The sequence below is a fragment of the Puma concolor genome, chromosome D2 (assembly GCF_028749965.1).
Source record: "Puma concolor isolate L17-30 chromosome D2, mPumCon1.1.hap2, whole genome shotgun sequence".
Classification (NCBI taxonomy): domain Eukaryota; kingdom Metazoa; phylum Chordata; class Mammalia; order Carnivora; family Felidae; genus Puma; species Puma concolor.
The window spans coordinates 17,275,088-17,293,512 of record NC_141677.1 but is presented as its reverse complement, the minus strand read 5'-3'; the positions used below and the strand labels follow the sequence as shown (position 1 = coordinate 17,293,512).

General features: G+C 46.8%; 1 pseudogene; it reads right to left on the bottom strand.

Moving 5' to 3' along the window:
- Positions 1 to 1,830: 1,830 nt before the first annotated feature.
- On the bottom strand, positions 1,831 to 3,046 carry LOC147575812 (protein FAM89A pseudogene; annotated as a pseudogene).
- Positions 3,047 to 18,425: the final 15,379 nt, after the last annotated feature.

Genomic DNA, 18,425 nt, shown 5'->3' with positions numbered 1-18,425 from the left:
TCCTAGGTCTATGAGGAACTTGTCATTGTTTTGCTTAGCTGCACTTTCCATAAAAAAGCTTAACGTCTCCTCCCAGACTCTAATAGTTAACTGGCAACTCCTGCATTTTCTGCTTCAGAGAAGTGTCTCCCATTTGCTTCTTGTTTCCCGGTCACTGGCCTCCACCCCGCTGGAGGCTCTCACCTTCTCCAAGCACACCTCTAGCACCCCCCACTTCCTGCTCCTCTGCACCCTGCTATCAAATTAATTCTTCAAAGTCCGATTCTGTGCCAGTCTTCCACTTCAACCCTTCCCACGCTATTGAGGCTCTCTGGAACCCACCTTCCCAGTGCCCGCTCCCTCTTTAAGGTACAATCTGGGCGATTCCCTTGTTGATTATCAGAGAGGCCTTGCGACACCACCACCGCTGGCTTGCCAGGACTTTCAAAAAAAAAAAAAAAAAAAAAAGAAAGGATTAATCACATGAATCTGTGACTGCACAGACAGGACTTTTTCAAAAAGGGATTAATCACATTCTGCCAGGACTTCTAGTAGTACATCCCTCGACACAGATTTGACCTCGGGGCCTTCCAATGGAATAGATCAACGCAAATTATTCCAGATAATTCAGGAATGAACTCCGTTTAAGTTACTACTTGGACCCCACTGCCCCAGGCTAGTAAATCCTTAAAGCCCAAACACCCAGAGGGGCACCTGGGTGGCTCAGCTGGTTAAGCTTCAGCCTTCAGCTCAGGTCATGATCTCACAGTTCATGGGTTCGAGCCCCGCGTCGGGCTCTGTGCTGACAGCTGGGAGCATGAAGCCTGCTTCGGATTCTGTGTCCTCCTTTCACTCTGCCCCTTCCCCGCTCACACGGTCCTCTCTCTCTCTCTCTCTCAAAAATAAATAAACATTCAAAAAAAAAAAAAAAAAAAAAAAAGCCCAAACACCTAGAGTACTTTTAAAGACCTTGGGGCATTCTGTGAAAGAACTTGTCAAGGCCTGTAGCCATATCTTTCTTATCTTTATCTCAGCTAAATATCAGACTGACCAAAGATAGCAGTTTATTTTTCCTTGCATTTCAAATACTCAGAGCTCTGGTCCAAGGCATAATTATAAGGTTGTGGCTGTTCTCCAGCTGCACCAGGAGGGACCTGGAAAAATACTTCTGGGAATAGCACATCGACTCCCAAGCCACTAGAGTGTGTTTATGAACCAGAGCTTCAGAAAAGGAGTGGCCCTGAGGTTTTCCTGTCTGTTCCAGTGTCGAACTTAACCCAGGATGAGTACTCCCATTTCACCCCCATATTTGTGCCACATCTAAATCCCGACTGTAAACATCCTAGGTGTAGATTTATCTACTTAAAATGCAGCTCACTAGCTGTGCAATGCTGGTTTCAATTAATGTTTATTAATAAATCAAAAATGGTTGTCTTGGAATTTGAGTCATTCTGTAAGAAGCTTAGAAAATCTATTCAGAGAGAACTGGAAATCACAATTTCAGTGCCAGCCAGAGTGGGAAGACAATATCTAACTGATTAAAAAACAAGGCTGCTTTTCCAGATTTAATTAAGTCTCACTTTTCAGAATGGATATGCTCCTGAAAAAAAAAAAAAAAAAAGAAGAAAGAAAAAAAGAAAGGCATAAGTTGTTTCTAAACAGTATCTTAACGTACTAGATGCATCTACAAAGGATTTCTGTGATAAGTTTTTTGGCAAATTGAGTCTTAGGAAAAAAGCAGCTTTCATGTATTAGATTTCCTTAATAAAGTTTCTACCTGTACTTAAAAGAGGATAAGAACCTGCACTAAGTGAAAGGAAGGGGCCGATTCCAAGATGAAAGCCCGGCGGCCAGGGGTAGGTGATCAGGGCCCAGCGGGAAGTTAGAAAGGAGGGAAGTTTGTTCTCCGCTGGCCTGGCCTAAGCCTGTTGAAGAAAGCTGGAGAAAGGCTCGAGGTCACCTAAATCCCAGCCCTTGCCCTGTTTTGGCGTCACCTGAAATCCTGTGTCCCGGTCCACATCACCAAATGTACTTCCAAAGGACTGAAAAAAGCTAAGCCCCATTGTCTGGCGCCCCGACACGACCCGAAGAACCCACACGGGCTTCACCCAGACAGGGAAGCGGGTTGGGGGATTCGGTTCCACCACGCTGAGAGGGGATGGGCCGAGCGCTCGCCTTCACAGCCATCTGAGGCTGGAGCCATCCGAGGCTGGAGCCATCCCGAAGTAATCGGATTCTGCACGCGCCGCCTGGGGCGCGGGGGAGGGGGGCGAGGGCTGTTCCAATCTGCTGTCTACACTCGCGCGGAAAAAACTGTCCTCTCCCAGGCAGCAAAACACAGTCGCACACAGCCCTTCACCCCGCAGCCGAAGTGAAAGCCCTTCCCTGACCCCGGAGGTCTGTTTCACTCGGGAGAGGGGTGACCGCGGCGCGCCGCGTCCGCCCAGAGGCCACGAGCGAACCCCACAACGCGCCTCCCGTTTCCGAGCCAGCTGGGGCCGGACCTGGGGCGCCCGGGCTCCGAAAACTGCCTTTTGAGTGGGGACCCTCCCCGGGTGAGGGTTGCACCGTGGGCAGAGAGGACAGGGTCCCTCACTCGGCGCCGGCTCCAGGAGCAAAAGAGCCAGAAAGGGGCGGGTGGGCGCGCGGACTTCCGGAGCAGAGCGCGGGTCCCGGCGAACTTTCCCGGGACGGCGAGCCCGGACGGGGACCACCCCCCCTCGCCCCGACCCGCGGAGCCCCCCTTACCATCTCCTTGCGGAGCAGGGCCAACGCGGCGTCCAGGTTGGGAGGCTTGGCGGGCAGCCCCGCGGCCCGGGCCCCGCCGCCGCCCGCGCCCCCGCGGCTCAGCTCGTCCTGGATGCGCGACTTCTGCGCGTACAGACGCTCCAGGTGTCGCCAGCCCCCCGACGCGCCGCCGCCCGACGCCGAGTGCAGCAGCCCGCTCAGGCTCTTGGGCAGCGGGGGCAGTCCGTCCACCCGCAGCCCCCGGACCGCGTCCGCCGCCCCCGGAGCGGCTCCGGCCCCGCTCATCGCGCTGCACCCGGCCACGCGCCTGTCCCGCCGCCGCCGCTCGGGCCCCAAGCCTCCTCGGGTCCGCCCCCTTCCCGGTGGCGCCCCACCCACTTCCCCTCCCCGCCTCCCGGCCTCCGCCTCCGCCCCCGCCCCCGCCCCGCCTCCCCGCCTCACGCCCGGACCCCCCTGGCGGCCCCCGCCCCGGCCCGGCTCACCCCCCCAGCCCCGCCCATTTGCCCCCAGGCCCCCTACGCCTGTGTCCGCCCCCGCGTCCCTGCTCCCTTCCAACTTTGCCCCCTTACTTCTCGCCCCGCCCCCACTCCCGAGCACCGCCCCGCGCCCCGCCTCACCTCAGGCCCCTCCCTGGACTCCCCCCTCACCTGCCTGGGGGACGGCTCCATTGGCGAGGTGGCCTTCCCACCGGCCGCCAAAGCTGCTTGTAATTACCGAGGGAGCCCCCACGTCAGATGCAACCCGACGGACGGCTCGTGAGGGGGTGGGGGACAAAGGCTCCCGCTCGGAGAGAAGGTCAGGCAGTGCTGGAGGACCCCCCGCCCGCGGTCTTCGTCCCCAGAGGCCAGGGCCCTACAGACAAGAGTCCCGGCCAAATGAGGTGGGGGAGGCGGGGCTCTGGCCACAGGACCCCTGCCCCTCCCCCAGGCCTGAATCGGGACCTCCTTTTAAGTCCAGCTCGCTGCCTGGAGGGTTGGGACACCCAGACCTGAGCGAGTCGCTTATTCCCTCCAGGGCACGCTGGCCTCAGTCAGTGACAATGTCCAGCCCTACGGACAGCAGCCAAGAAGAGCTCTAGGTCCACTTTTGGAACTTCAAGCCGCAAACAAACACGCCTTTCAGCCTGGCCGTGAACACAAGAGTAATTCTCGATGGAAATGTTGACAAAAGTAGGGAAAGCTTAAATCTCAGAAACTATCCGTCAGCTCTGAGGCGAAAAGAAACACGACTCACACCTCTGGGAGAGAAAAGGGAGAGAGAAACAAGCTGTATCCTTTCTAGGCAGAATAAAAATGACAGTTATAACCAGATTAGAGATAGAAAGGTAAGGAAGTAAGGACCGATTAGCAGACAACAGCCCCTCCACGGACTAAAAGCCAATGCAGTGCATATAGAGCGGATAAATTTAATGCCCGCTGAGTATTGGTTTTAATTATCAAAGAGATTTAATTGTTCTAAATACCCAATAGGATCATAATTATAAAGTGTTCTGAGTGCTTCAGACACCCAACGTAAAAGAGGCCTGCATTTTGGGGGGGTCTTTTCCCCTTTAATCTGCCACCCTGTAGAGTGCGCCCCATGATCAGTGTGTTTAACATTGGCAGATGTTCTCTGCTGGACCCTTGCCACAGGTTGATATTGACCCTAAGAAGCCTCAGGGCAGGCAGTGTGATTTGAGAGCATCAGGAAGGCTTCCCACCCCACCCACTGCCCAGAATTTTCCATCTCCTCACTGTGCCTCACCTTCCACTAATTACCTAGTCACATTTCCGGATTTCAGGTATTCATTCATTAGCCTGTTTAAACAGAGGGCCTCTTTGGGAAAGTTACAAATTGCTGGTGTGGGGGGACTAAGGGAGAGGAGAGGGTGGGAAACGTTTTGATCTTGGGTCACACCCTGGCATGAATTCCTTTAATTTCATGTGTCGCATTGCTGTCTGTCCTACAGGGCCTAGCAGAGGGGTAAATTGTATTCCTCAGGCACTCCACTCCTCAGGCACTGCTGGCTGCCCGAGGACAAAGGAAAGGAAAGAAAACAGATGGTTAACTGATAGAGATCACAGTCATACAGGATGTGAGTCTCTATCAGTTTACAAATATCTTAGTAAATTACGAGAAAAAGGCAATCTTATCAATAGCCTAATCTCCAGAAGCCTCCAGACTCAGTTTCCTGGAGCCCCAACATCCTCTTCCCTTCCATAGTGATATTGGGAACAAAGGCAAGAAGAAAAAAACAGGTAAAATCCAATTTCCTTGCAACCTGCAGCCCATTGACAAATACTTGAGGCAAATACAGAGCGTAACATTTCTCTCTACTGTCTTAATGTTAATAAGGCTTTGCTAGAGGGGAAAACAACCTTAGTTTGACAATAGCTAGGCCACCGGTAATCTGTGAGTCTTTAGCATATGAAAATCTCTTTGGAAACTTCCTTTTTGACTTTGCCTCCCCCAGCCCCATAGTATATAAGGAGCCACTCTTCACAACTCCAGTGCAGCTCTTTCTGCCCACGGGTCCTGTCCCCATGCCTTAATAAAATCACCTTTTTGCACCAAAGACATCTTCAAGAATTCTTTCTTGGCCATCAGCTCCGGACCCCCCCCCCCCATCACCCCCAATAGTTCGTCACCAGGTCATAGGGGCAGCTCGGATGATGCCAACCCCCCAGTTTTAAAGGCAGGCTCTGTGTTCTGGCATATGCTCAGTGAGGTGAACATATTGAAATAGGCCCCCCTTACATCAGAAATAACATCCCAGCGTGAACAGAAATTTCTATAGAATGTCTATGATGCTAAGACTTTATTTGTATAAACCCAAAACGTAATTATGCAAGAGCCCACCCAATGTTTTAACACCCTGGAAAATGTCAGTCAGTGCCTGCATATTCCGCCAATATAAGGTACCTTTTAAAGTTCAGGAATGAAGTAATAAATAACTTCTGAAAATACAGTTAACCCTTGAACAACATGGGGGTTAGGCACGCCAACCACAGCAAAAATCTGTGTATAACTTTTGATTCCTCCAAAACTTAATTACTACTAGCCTACTATTGACTGGAGGCCATGCCAATAACACAGTCAATGAACACATATTTTGTATGTTTATGTGTTCTATACTGTAGTCTTACAATAAAGCTAGAGAAAAGAAAATGTCATGAAAATCACAAAGAAGAGAAAATACATTTATAGTACTGTACTGTAGTTCTAGAAAAAAAAATCTGCATCTGAGTGGACTCGTGAAGTTCAAACCTGTGTTGTTCAAGGCTGACTGTATGGGGTTATTTGGTTTTTTGGTTTGTTTGTTTTTTGGTTTTTTTGCTTTTATTCAATTCTGAAACACTGGTATTCTGACGTGAAGCCAGAATGAGGCCCGGCCATCTCCTATTCAGCTAAATCAACCTTTTTTTCATATCTGTTTGTTTTTGTTTTTGTTTTGTTATTCACAAGTTCCTGGAGGTCAGGGAACGCAGACTTTTAATCTAGTGCTTTATTCAGTAACCCACACCTCTTCTTCGATTTTGTAGGTCAAGGTCTGGGACCTGGGCCTTGCAACACAGACCTCAAAGTCACTGACATCTGACACCATTCACCAAGAGGCAGTCTCTTCCCTGCATTCTGTCCTTCCTCTAATCCAACCACTTCTTCATTCCCACCCTGAATTCCTACCCACTTGGCATGTGCTTTCTGGAACATCACAGAATCTTTCTGTGCTTTTCTTCATAATTCTAAAACCTGAATAACTTAGGTTGTGGATAGAATAGAAGGAAGCTGAAAAGCACATTAAGTCTGATTGAGCTTTTTTTTCTTTTTTAAGTTTATTTAATTATTTTGAGAGAGACAGAGAGAGAGCATGCAAGAGGGGTAGACAGAGAGAGAGAGAGAGAGAGAGAGAGAGAGAGAATCCCAAGCAGGCTCCCTATTGTCAGTGTGGAGTCTGACTCAGGGCTTGAACCCATGAACCATGAGATCATGACCTGAGCCAGAATCAAGAGTGGGTCGCTTAACCGACTGAGCTACCCAGGCATCCCTGAGCTTTCTTTTTTGAGAATTTAATGACCTTAAATTCTGCCAGCCATTGAGAAGTGTACCTTCTTGTCCCTTTGTGGCAGAACCTAAAAGTAGAATACTTTGAGACCAGTTGTGCAATGTATTTGGCCAAAACTTTAGCACATGTATTTAATTCTAGACTCTTTGATATAGTTTTTTCTTTTTTTAAGTTGGTGCTTTATCACCTCAAAATGTTGACAAAGAAAGAATTCACTGAAAATTAGAGCACACGGACATTCGTTTGAGCAATTAGGGTTACAATTTGGGAGACACAGATTCAGGTAGCAACCTGACTTGTGCACTGAAGAAGACAGTGAGGGAGGCAGAATGGCACCTGAGTGGCTCAGTCGGTTTAGTGTCCAATTTTGGCTCCGGTCTCCTGGTTCGTGGGTTTGAGCCCCTCTTCGGGCTCTGTGCTGCCAGCTCAGAGCCTGGAACCTGTTTCCGATTCTATGTCTCCCTCTCTCTCTGCCCCTCCCCCACTCACTCTCTGTCTCTGTCTCTCTCTCTCTCAAAAATAAATGAACATTAAAGGAAATTTATGGGAAAAAAAGAGAGAGAGAGAGAGAAGAGACTCTGAGCTAGACTCGCTCCATGTTGAGATCTCCTTTTACGAACCCTGAAGTTCATGTAGTCTGGAATAAGGGCATGGCTTTTTTTTTTTTTTTTTTTTGGAAGTTTATTGAGGGAGGCAAAGGTATTTGGTTGTGTTTCTTTGAAGCTTTTGTTTAAATCCCACTTAGTGAGCATACAGTGTAACGTTAGTTTCAGGTGTACAATATAGTGATTCAACAACCCTACTGTACATCACGTGGCGTTTGTCACAAGTGCGCTCCCTAATCCCTGCCACCTATTTAACCCATCCCCCACCTCTCTCCCCCTTCAACTTTCAGTATATTCTCTGTAATGAAGAGTCTGTTTCTTGGTTTGCCTCTCTTGTTTTTCCTATAATCATTTGTTTCTTAAATTCCACATATGAGTGAAATCATATGGTATTTGTCTTTCTCTGACTGACTTGTTTTGCTCTGTATAATACTCTCTGGCTCCACCCAGATTGTTCCAAATGGTAAGATTCCATTCTTTTTTATGGCTGAGTAACATTCCACTGTGTGTGTGTGTGTGTGTGTGTGTGTGTGTGTGTGTGCGCGCGCATATCACATCTTCTTTATCCACTCATCAGTCCATGAGCATTTGGGCTGTTTCCATAATTTGGCAATTGTAGATAATGCTGCTCGAAACAAAGTGGTGCACACATCCCTTTGAATTAGTGTTTTTGTATTCTTTGGGTAAATACTGGTACAATTGCTGGATGATGGGGTAGTTCTATTTTTAAGGGTATTTGGTTTTTCGTTTTTTTTTTTTTTAAGTAAGCTCTATGCCCAATGTGGGGTGTGAACACACAACCCCAAAATTAAGGATTGCATGCTTTACTGACGCAGCCAGCCAGGTGCGCCTCCAGGCTTTTCTTGTAGCTGCTATAGCACCCAGAACAATGCTAGGCACTTAGTGATATAAAAATTCTTTGAAAAAAAATCATTACTATAAATATATCATCGCTGTAAAAAAAAAAGAAACAGACAATTTGGACGGGCATTTGCATCTCCTGATGTATGTATCTTGGTCAGCTTCCCTACAAGCTCACCTAATTGCTTATATACTTTCTAAAGTATACATTTTTATTTTTTCTAGTTTTTTTTTATGTTTATTTCTGAGACAGAGAGAGACAGAGCATGAGTGGGGGAGGGGCAGAGAGAAAGGGAGACACAGAATCCAAAGCAGGCTCCAGGCTCCGAGCTGTCAGCACAGAGCCCGACGCGGGGCTCGAACTCACAAACAGAGAGATTGTGACCCGAGCCGAAGTCAGTCATTCAACCGACTGAGCCGCCCAGGTGCCCCATAAAGTATGCATTTTTAAATGTTAGCCTGTTAATTTACTCTTGATTATCAAGTATTACCAGTGTTGAGCTATTAAAAGCACACAATATCTAGTAAACTATCATAGGTTTCCCATAATTTCACTTTTTTTTGTTTCAGTTTCTCTTTTGACACAGAAAGATTTATCAGACAGAATTGCTGCTTTGGGGAAATGATTTTCCTGAAATTTGGATGAGGATCGGTGAAAAAATGACTCCATTATTTGTTCTTAATTTTAACACTTTTTCATTCGCAAAGCTCCTGGAATATAACTAGTTTAAAAAACTTACTTGATGTGTGTTCACTTAAATTGGGCTTGACTTTGAACAAGGGAGGTGAGATTGGCGAGGGGCAGGGAGCGTGCTGGTCAGTTGGAAGGGGGGGTGCTTTGGGGATCAAAAGGTAGAGAGGCCGGAACACTGGTTTTTGTACCAGGCTGGAGGGTTTCAAAGTGCACGCTGTGACGTTTGGATTCTGTCTCCTAGGTAATGGGAAGCTATTGAGCGCTTTAGTCATTTATGTTTTTTTATTTTAAGTTTTTGTTTTAATTATATTGAGCACTTCAAAGGACTAAAATCTGAGCTTTGGAGGGATCAGTCAGAGGGCGCCTGGATGGCTCAGTCAGTTGAGCGTCCCACTCTTGATTTCCGCTCAGGTGTGCTCCCAGCCAGCGTCCCGGGATCAAGCCCTGCATCAGGGTCTGTGCTGGGGGTGGAACCTGCTTGAGGTTCTTTCTCCCTCTCCCTCCGCCCCTCTCCCCTGCTCTCTCTTTCTCTAATTTTTTTTTTAAAGGTTCTTAAAATAAAGATCATTCAGGCACTTTCACGTCCAATAGATTGGAGGAAGATACAGAGCTTAGAGGCAGGGAGAGTAGTTGAGAGGTTAACGCATCTTTGAATCGAGAGGCAAGGAAGGTCCCAACCAGGTGGCAGAAAGCAAGGGATAGGAAAAAGAAATAAAAATAACCAGCGCTTGGTTCGTTGTAAAGCACTTTCTCGTGTGAGCCAAGAAATCCCTGGGAGGTACTTCCCAGAGTTCCCTCTAAGGAATGAGGGAGAAAGGGGTTCATCAAAGGTATTTGCTTAGCTAATAAGCAGTGGGACCTCCCCGCGGGGCCATCGTCTTCTTACTGGGGAGGTGCCTGAGGCAGAATCCAGGGAGCTATTTGGTTGTGGAAGGGCCTGGAGGGTCTGCACTAACGAGTGATGGTCACAATACCTAGAAGAGGTACATCACAGGGAGAGCAAGCCCAACCAGGACTTAGAAACCCTCTCATTCAATACTAGCCCTTTGAAGTTACAGAGAAAGACCAAGGAGAGTGCAGAAACCTAGAAAGTGCAGCAAGTGAATTACAGCATTTGGGAAGGACCTGCCACAAGTTGGCTTTTCTGGAGTGCAAGGTGAAGAGCCTAGCCCAGGAGGCTTCCCCAGATGATAAAATGCCCCTTGGGAGAGGAGAAGAAGGATCGCAAGAGTTTTCAGCAGTAACTGAACCTAGTGGAAGAGGAGAACGGAAAAGTGGGGTAGAGGAATAGAGTGGTAGACGTGAAAAATCAAGGCAAAAGGAGACTGTGAAATTAGAACGGGCAAGCTGGTGGGATGCTGGAGTTAATATCACTCATTCCTCCCTCCCTCCCTCCCTCCCTCCCTCCCTCCCTCCCTCCCTCCCTTCCTCCCTCTCCCTCCTCCTCCTCTCTCCTTCCCTTCCTCTCCCTCCTTCTCTCCCTCCCTCTCTCCCTCTCTCCTTCCTTTCTTCTATTTTAATCTATTTTGCACCTGGCAAGGAGCCAGGCTCAAAGACACAAATAAATTCCTCTGACATAATGAATGAAATGCATTGAAGAACGTGGCAGTTATTTTCGCGAATGGAGTACGAGCCTCTCCTTAAAATCTGAGATGAGTGGGGGGACTACACTTGGTCACGCATCCACACTTCAGACCCTTCTGATTTTTAGAACTAATATTCCTCCCTGGCGGCTTCTAATTTTAAAAAGCCCCTTTACTGGGGCGCCTGGGTGGCGCAGTCGGTTAAGCGTCCGACTTCAGCCAGGTCACGATCTTGCCGTCCGCGAGTTCGAGCCCCGCGTCAGGCTCTGGGCTGATGGCTCAGAGCCTGGAGCCTGTTTCCGATTCTGTGTCTCCCTCTCTCTCTGCCCCTCCCCCGTTCATGCTCTGTCTCTCTCTGTCGCAAAAATAAAATAAACGTTGAAAAAAAAAAAATTTAAAAAGCCCCTTTCCTGCTCACTTATCTCCACCAAAGTCCCTACTTAGTCAAAATATGCCTTCCCAACAGTTCAAACCCTGGTTACACCCTGCTCGCTGAGGTTGTCTGGATGGCTATTTTCACTCCCATTGAATGGCTAACACACTCCTCCGAGATACCCTTTCCTTGGGGATAACATCCTTAGGCCCTACAGCTGGCTGTCTGTGAAGATATGGTTTTGAATTACTTTGCCCCCTTAATCACTCTCTGCCAGACACGGAGCACTTTGTCTGTGTTTTTCTTAAAAGGTAGTGTCCCTCTGTGAGTGAAAGCTTCCAGATGTGTTGGGCGACTTCTAAATAGCTCTGGAGTGTTTCCTTCATTTTACTGTTAGCCTCCTTTGTTTGAAGCTTAAAATCAAAGTCGGAGTTGACACATCACATTTCTGAAAAATAGTGACCTCATCATGCATCTCAACTTACATTTTAACTCCTTTTCAAATAAGTTGCAGAGAGAGTCTGTCCCCGTAAGTGTTAGCATTAAGAAAAGATAAACGAGTATATGTTTATTTAGGCAGAGGACGTTTCTGGAAGGACATGTACCAAAGCACGAGTAGGAAAAGGGGGATTCTGAGAGGGGGATTTTTAACCTTTTGCTTTACACTCTTTTGTACTGTTTGCATCGTACATGAAATATTTAATAAAATAAAAAGTATAATCATAATTTTATTCTTAACTATATTTTGTCAATGAATAATCACATGACTCTTTTTGTATGGGCTACGGTGAATCTGAAAGCTTATTTTTGTGTAGCTGGATTTTTAAAAATTTTTTTAAAAATTATTTATTTTTTTAAAATTTATTTAAGTAATCTCTACACCCAACATGGGGCTCAAACTCACAACCCTGAGATGAAGAGTTGCACTCTCTGACTGAGCCAGCCAGGCCGCCCCTGTGTAGCTGGACTTTTTAACCCAAATGCAACACTTCAACTAATCTATATTAGATTTCATTTTATTTTATTCAGCCTATGGAATCCTATCTGGGAAAAGCCTTTTGAATCTTGATTTTTTTTTAATGTGTCTTTATTTTTGAGGAGGTGGCGGGGGAGGGGGGGCGTTGAGTGGCAGAAGGACAGAGAAAAAGGGAGAGCAGGCTCCGTGCTGACAGCAGAGAGCCCGATGTAGGGCTTGGACTCAGGAACTGCAAAATCGTGACCTGAGCCAAAGTCCAACACTTACCCGACTGAGCCACCCAGGCGCCCCTTGGATCTTGATTTTTCAATCTAACTTAAAGACCTAGCTTTCCCCGAGTTACCTCATCTAGCAAATTAATAAAAATACCATTTATGGTAATAATAATGGCAGTAAAACCTAACATTTTGAAGGGCTTAATATATTCTCTGTACTGGGGTAAGCATTTTACAGGCGGGATCTAATTTACTCTCCACAAAGGTCCTTTGAGGTTGGTGTAATTATCCCCATTTATGGATGATGAAACCAAAGTTAAGAGAAGAAAATTAACTTGCTCATATTCACCCGTGTATATCTTGGTGGAGCCAAGATTTGCAATTAAGCTCTCTCTGACTCAGACCAAGTGTTCTTTTTTTTTTTTTTAATTGTGATGAAAAATACATAACGTGAATCCACCTTGTTTTTTTTTTTTTTTTTAAGCGTCATTAACCTACAGGGTTCTGTTAGCTTCACGCGTACGATAGAACGATTCAACAATTCTATGCATTTCTCAGCGCTCCTCTGAAGTCTGTCCTTGTAACAAGTGTTTAAGGGCACAGTACAGTATTGTTGGCTATGTGCCCATTACGCAGCGGCTGTTCTTAACCGCTGTAGTATCCACGCCGTCAGTGAAAGCGATGAACAGAACAGGGTCAAGGACGGAAACTTGTGCCTCTAGAGACCCTCCTCCTCCTCCAGTGTGACAGCAGTGTGTTGACTCACAGTGTTTGTGTACATTTCACTGTCACTCAACTGTGCGCGGTAGCAGGCCCTTTGAGGACTTAAAGCCAATATGAAAGTCCAACATGAAAGCCACTCGCCCCAAAGGGCTACTGATCACCTGAAATGTGGCTAGTCCAAAGTGAGGTGTGCCGTAGGTATAAAATGCACACCGGGCTCCAAAGACAGTATGAAATGAAGAACTTAAGACATCTCAGTGACAGTTGGTCACGTTGATTGCATGTTAAAGAGGTAATATTTGGGGTATATTTGGTTAAAGAAAATATATCATTAAAAATTAATCTCACCTGTTTCTTTTAATATGGGGCTACTAGAAAATTTGTAATTACAGACGAGGCTGGCATTTGTGGCTCACATTATTTTTCTGTTGGCCAACACTGGCCTAAAACTGGTCCTGGGCTCCCAAGGGCTTACAATTCATACATACATACATGAAAAGGTTAAAAACAATAACAAGCATTATATTATGAATATAAGTACCAAGCCAGAGTGCTACAGGCTCCAGGAGTTCCCAAAGGGGGGACCCTCACTAGAAAAGGGCCGAGGGGAGGGAGTTGAACTTTTCTGGACCTTTAAGGAGGAACAGAGGCTGGTTTTCCAGGACAGGGTCCACCATGAGGCACAACGTGGAGATGGGCAGTGGGCCTGTGAGCAATAGTGAAGATGATGATCTGAACAGAGCAGGTAATAAAGCCGGGGACCCTGCAGAGACCAGGTGGGATCGTTAACCGTGAAGTAAGGGATAGGGTCCTTGGACTTGTTTTTCAGCAGAGAGGAAGCATGGATATTCATGCAGGAATGATGAAATCTGTGGCGTGTTTTTCCCCCAGAAGATCTCACATATTCATCACTGAACCAAACGACTACTAGGGAGAAGCGTAGAAACAAAGAGAAAAATCTTTCTAAGAAAACATGGCCAATTGACCAGAGATGGTGATGCTTTCCGCTTCATATGGTAAGACGCTAGTGACCTTGACATGGCACAAATGCATCTCGGGACGCCTGGATGGCTCAGTTAGTTAAGTGTCCAACTTCGGCTCAGGTCATGACCTCACAGTTCGTCGGCTCAAACCCCACATTGGGCTCTGTGCTGGCAGCTTGGGATTCTCTCTCTTCTGCCCCTTTCTCTCTCTCTCTCTCTCTCTCTCAAAATAAATAAACTTAAACAAGAAAAAAACAAATACAGGTGCATCTCATGTGGGATTCCTTATAGACCCAGCTTGGTTCTTCTCCACTGTCTCTTCTTGTAGTTGGACCTGATTCTATTACCAGTTTTTTGGGACAATTCTGCTTTTGTTTCTTGGCCAGGAATCTCATGATCCTGAAAAGTCTTGTGAGAAGCCCCAGGGAACAGAGTCAACCGCACACACCACGGTGGTGGAGAAAGGGAGAGAAGGAAATCTGGCTTTGAGCCCTGACAAGGCAGAGGTACGGGATGGATTAGTGGGGGAGAGGGGAGGAGCTGACCCACTGAAAGAAGGAAAGAACAATTAAGAAGCTAATGTTTTGGTCCATGCAGAGGTTAAAGCTGGCCCCTAGACCAAGGGCCTGGCTGTGAGTATAGAGTGGAGAGGAAGTATATGGGACATAATTAAAAAATAATAATAATAACCAAAACAACCAAAGCTGGGACCTGTAGTGCTTGGTGACTTTCTGTGTGGAGTTGAGAATTAGCCTCAGAGGCTATGTATGCCCCCTTTCTTTTTTTATCCTGAATAAATGAGAGTTGAGAGAATGACTTATCGCAGTCAGTGGGACTGTCACACACAATAAACGCCGTTCAGCTGACATGATTCAAGTTGAAACAAGCCATTCAAAAGCTCCCTTGATAATGGCCAGCATTTCCAAGAATCCTTTGGTGGGAACACTTATTTGCAGATAACAGCTTAACTGAAACCAAAAAGCATGGGGTTTCCCCACGTGGCATTGCTCGGTCTTTAAATGAATATCAGATAACGGGGTTAAAACTCGCTGCACAAGAGCGTGGAGGAAGGACCAAAAGCTCTCAGTACACACTGGCCGGGAATCCGCACAAAGAGCAAAGGGGAATCGGAATGTAAATAGAATGGGAGCATCAGACAGAATTTAGACAAAGTCATCAGTATCCGACGCAGCAGAGTGCAAGCCAACTGGGCTTTATTCAACTCTACAAGTTAACCAAACCGAATGACAATGAGTGGTATGGTCCTTTTCTTATCCTTCTGGTGGGTAGGACCAGAGCTTAATCACCAGTTAAATAGATTCATGCACTCACTGCAGGCCAATTTATTAAGAGTAAATTGAAAATAACTTTTAAAATCATGGCCCGCCTGTCATCTATCCCAGATGCCATGATCCACCATTGTTCATTTGTTTTTTCACTTTGTGGGTTTGTTCACTTATTTTTTTTTTTTCAAATGTGCTATTTATTAAACACCTACCGTGTGCCAGCCACTGTGTTAGGTGGTAAGAATATAAGCAAATGGTTTCTTCGCCCAAGAATCACCAGAGACTGGCATATAAACTCAGAAGTTAAATAGAAATCCCGGGTCCTGCGATTGAAGAGGAAACCAAGTTCCCTGGGGGCAATGGTAAGTCATTGAAGGCTTGGTGGGGGGAGGGAGGTGACGTGATTGAGTGTTAGGGTTCATCCTCACTATTCAAGGGTTCTGTATTTGGGGATTCCGGATGTGCGAATTTGCCTACTTGCTAAAATTTATTTGTGACCTCAAAATCAACACTTGTGGCACTTCCATAGTCATTTGTGGGCATGTACAGAGAGCTGAAAATTTTGAGTCTCTCAGTGCACAGGCTCTCAGCTGAGGTCAAACAGGATGCTCTGTCTTCCTGTTTTAGGTCACACCGTAAACACTGTAAACCAGTGTCCCTTTTGTGGTCTATTTAGTGCCATGTAGTTTGCATTTCTTTTGGTTTCTGTTGGTGATTTCATTGTTTAACACAGCCCCCAAGCTCCGCGCTGAAATGTTGTCTAGTGTTCCTAATGCAAGGAGGCTGTGATGTGCTGTATGGAGAAAATACTTGCGTTAGATGAGGTCCATTTGGGCACGAGTAGCAGTGCTGGTGAGTTCAATGTTAATGAATCAGTGATATATATATATCAAATAAAGCATCTTTGAACAGAAACACCCATAAAGCAAGGCTATGCATTAACAGGTTGAGGAAAATGTTGTGACCGAAAGACTCTCAGGAACCCGATCCTGTATCTCCCCTTAGAAGGAATGGTTCAAGGGCACCGAGGTGGCTCAGTCGGTTAAGCACCTGACTTTGCCTCAGGTCATGATCTCATGGTTCATGAGTTGGCTCTGTGTGGACAGCTTCGAGCCTGGAACCTACTTCCGATTCCGTGTCTCCCTCTCTCTCTGTCCTCCCCTGCTTGCACTCTGCCTGTCTCTCTCTCTCTCAAAAATAGATGAGCATTAAAAAAAAAATGTTTGAAGAATTAAAAAACACAAGGAACAGTTCAACATTCACTAATTCAGCGTCCGCGGCAACCTCGTAGAACATAATGAATAACAAATATTGGATGTGTTTTGGGAAGATCCCTGTGGCAGCGTTGTCGTCAATGGATTTGAGCGTTTTCTGCTTGCCATCCTTGAATCTAGTTAGACTAGCATAACAGTTCATTTGATAAGATGAGGGCCTAGAGCAAGAGAGTAGCAAGAATGAAGATTCACTCATTCATTCGGTAACTATCTCTTGAGCACCTGCTCTATGGGGGATATAGCTGAGCACAAGGCAGGCAAAACCACTGAATCATGAAGCTCACTTGGGAGGGTGAAAAGAAGGGGTCTGACTGACAGATATCAGTGAGGGATCAGGTATGAGAGAAGAGAGAGAAGAGGTCCAGGGTGAGCCCAGATTTCTGTTTTGGGCAGCAGGGTGAATGGTGCTGATTCTCTTGAAGAGAAGGAAGGTAAGGAGGATGCAATGGAGAAGTCAGTTGGGTACATATCAAGTTTTTTGAGGTAATGGGGGAAGGTCCAATCAGAAGTCCAGTGGCCGGGGCGGGGGGCCTAAGTGACTTGGTTGAGCATCTGACTCTTGATTTCGGCTCAGGTCATGATCTCACAGTCGTGAGATCGAGCCTTGCGTCAGGCTCGCGCTGACAGCATAGAGCCCGCTTGGGATTCTCTCTCTCCTCCCCCCCCCCCCCCGCCCCGTGCCTCCCGCATGCTCTCTCTTTCTCTGAAAATAAATAAATAAACTTAAAAAACAAAGCCCAGTGGCAGGTAAATATACGGGCCTGGAGGCGGAGAAAGCAGTCTCTTCTCTTGCCCCTCCCAAGATGGACTCCAGGCAAAACTATGAAGTACAAAAAGACCTCTCAGAGCTTTCCTGATTCTTGGAACCCATTGGAGGAGAACTGCAGAGGCTCTGGACCTCTAGGTGTAAGTCTATCTTTTAAACTAATGCTTTTGGGGAAACGAGTGGCCGGGGGAGTTGAATTTATTAATTGTTCGTATACGCACCTCATCTCCTCTGCCAGTTTTAAGCTGCTTGGTGGTAGAAGTTGTGCTTTGCTCCTGATTGGAATCATCCTCAGCATCTGGCGCAGTGCAAAGGACTCAGTAGCTGGTGGAAAAAGATGTGTAGAATCAATCCTAAAAGTGGGGAGTTTCAAGTCGAGAAGAAGGAAGGGTGATGTCAGGGCAGGTGGTACGGTGAGAGGTATCGCTTAAATTGTACGCTCTAGGTCACTACTGATTTTTACCAGGAAGCAGGGACTTTGACATCTTCTTCCCTCCTGTGGCCCCGGGGCCAAATGAAAACCTGGCATATAGTGGGCATTCGATAATTCTCGGCTGAATCAGTTATGCCTCCATTTTGCTCTGTAACTTAACCACTGGTGTTAGAAGAGATACAAAGAGCACTATGTGTCCATTCCGCAGTCACCAAATTTCTAATCCAGAGTGGGAACAGTCTCTTTTAGGGAATGAAGGCTCTAGCTTCCAAAATTTAAGGGCTTTCTGACTGTGGCCATATGGGGGTCACTGGTTCCAGAGTTGCTCTCCAGCCTTAAACAGCTGGCAAACTGGACAAACCCTAGGAACCGGATGGTTTCAGATCTTAGGCAACAGGCGACAGATGACTGGTCCCTGAGAGAGAGAGCAATCCAAATAGGGAGAGTCTTATAATTTCCCTGGTTTTCTGTCCAGAGGCACTTTCCAGAAGCCAAGCAGGATGGGAGGTGGAGACGCCGGAGAAGTCAGGATGGACATTTGGAGAGACAGAGGCAGCTGGTACGGGCAGGACACTGGAGAGGAGAGAGCTGTGCAGAGTGGTCCCCAAATCAACAAGGGGCGACCTTGAAGTCAGCTGAACACTCAGCTGTGCGTGCATGGGGTGTGACACCAAAGAGCCACCACGAGGAGCTGTCTGCTGAACTGTTGCCGGAACCGCCACGGGGCTAGGAGACGCTGTGTTCCCACCGGCCAGAGGGGACAGACGCTCTTGAACCTGTACATCCGATGCAGAAACCGGAGGCTCACTTCTTAGCTGTAGGACTCTACTACTAGCTTTACATTAAGACATTTGTTGTATTTTAATTAACCAAATTTCCAAGAA